At 39.1% G+C, this 1,851-nt stretch overlaps 1 pseudogene; it reads left to right on the forward strand.

The window, feature by feature from the left end:
- The first annotated feature begins 500 nt into the window (after positions 1-500).
- On the forward strand, positions 501-1,362 carry LOC127666664 (small nuclear ribonucleoprotein E-like; annotated as a pseudogene).
- The last annotated feature ends 489 nt before the right edge of the window (positions 1,363-1,851 follow it).

The following is a 1,851-nucleotide window of genomic DNA, read 5'->3' on the forward strand; positions in this document are numbered from 1 at the left end:
TTATTTGTGAGACAGACATATCCCATATGGGGCTCTAACTATGTAGTTGAAGATTACCTTGATCTTTGATCTTCTTACCCCCACCCACCCAGTTCTTGAAAGTAATGCCCAGGTATGTAGTTCTTGAGACTGAACCCTGTGCATGCTAGGCTATCATATACCAACTGACCTACATCACCAGACTAACAGGTATCATTTTAAATATGAAAGTCAGCACATGCTAATGTCTAACTAGATACAGAAAGGAATCACAGGAGTTACCTGTGCAGGTATGCAGAGGGACAACATTCTAGGAGCCAGAGGACCCAGTGAATGGCCTAAATACTGGCTCATGACTCTCTGAGGGCATAAACTAGTGACACTAGAGCAGTATAACCAAACAAGTTTTCCTCTTAAAAAATTAAAAAAAAGAAATCAGTCGATAAGCATCTATTTCAGTTTCCTAGGTCTTGCTTCCAGAAGTCCCTTTTTGAGGCAGACTTCGTACTTCGTACTTCACCATGGCATATCTCAGCCAGGGTCAGAAGGTACAGAAGGTGATGATGGTACAGCCCATCAACCTCATCTTCTTCAGATACTTGCAAAATAGATCTTGAATTCAGGTGTGTCTGTGTGAGCAAGTGAATATGCAGACAGAGGGTTGTATTATTGGCTTTTATGAGTGCATGAACCTCGTATTAGATGATGCAGAAGAGATGCGTTCTAAAATGAAGTCTAGAAAACCACTGGATTGGATCATCCTAAAAGGAGATGATATTACTCAGTTCCAAAGTGTTTCCAGCTGGCAATGGTCAGGTCAGGCATGGGAGAAGCCGAGAGGGAAGTTTAGTGTTTTTAAAGGTGTCTTCTGCTCGGAGCTACATTAATTCATCTTGTTTAATGACACATTATCACTAGGTGACAATAAATGCTGCGAGATTTATTTGTTACACAAAAAAAAGCCCCATCTATTTCCTTTCTCCCTTTTTTCCAAGCACATGATAAACTTTTGATAGATGCTAGCTGTAATGATCTTTTTATTTGTGAAGTTAATGCATTCCTGTATGCTCTAAGTACTTTTTAAAAGTGAAGCTATGATAAAATATTATTGTGTTGCTATTTCAATTAGAACAAAGAACAACATTAAATAGAGATGTCCTGGATTTCACATGGGTTGTTTGAAGCCAAAAGAATGCTTAACTTTTTCTACAATAACAAATTGATAAAACCATAAACTCAGGTCTGAACTTTTCCAAAAGTGTACAATGTTCCAATTTTCCACACAGGACAGAGGATTCATGTGGCACTCTTTATGAACGCTTTGTGGTGACACAATTGTCAATTGTTCTTGGAAGTGTTACTGAGAAACTACAGGAAGACTAAAGACTTAGGCAAATGAATGGCCCAACTTTATATTTAAAAGAGTCAGAATGGATCTGCGAAGTAGCTCCTCCCATCTGCATTGAATATATGCTTATGCTTATATCTGAAATCCTGGTTTTCTTAGAAGGGTGTGTTGCATTCTATCACTTGGGACAAAACATTGGCATGATGGCAAACCTGGTACAAATACTGACCTTCATGCTTCAAAGACTGAACTGACCCAACAATTCACACAGAATATCTTCCCAGGAAGTTGTTGTATAATGCTGTGATCTGGGGATTAAGTCTACTTTAGGTATGAAGTGACAAAGAGAGGAAGAACTCTGCCACACCTTTAGGTAAAGATCTGGTTCCTGGGAAACCCCAGATCCTATTGTTTAGTCTTGGATTTGGTTAGCGAGACTTTTATTGAGTACTTTTGCATCAATATTCATAAGAAAAATTGGTCTGGCCGAGCGGTGGTGGCACACACCTTTAATCCTAGCACTT

Source organism: Apodemus sylvaticus, chromosome 16, assembly GCF_947179515.1.
Source record: "Apodemus sylvaticus chromosome 16, mApoSyl1.1, whole genome shotgun sequence".
Taxonomy (NCBI): Eukaryota; Metazoa; Chordata; class Mammalia; order Rodentia; family Muridae; genus Apodemus; species Apodemus sylvaticus.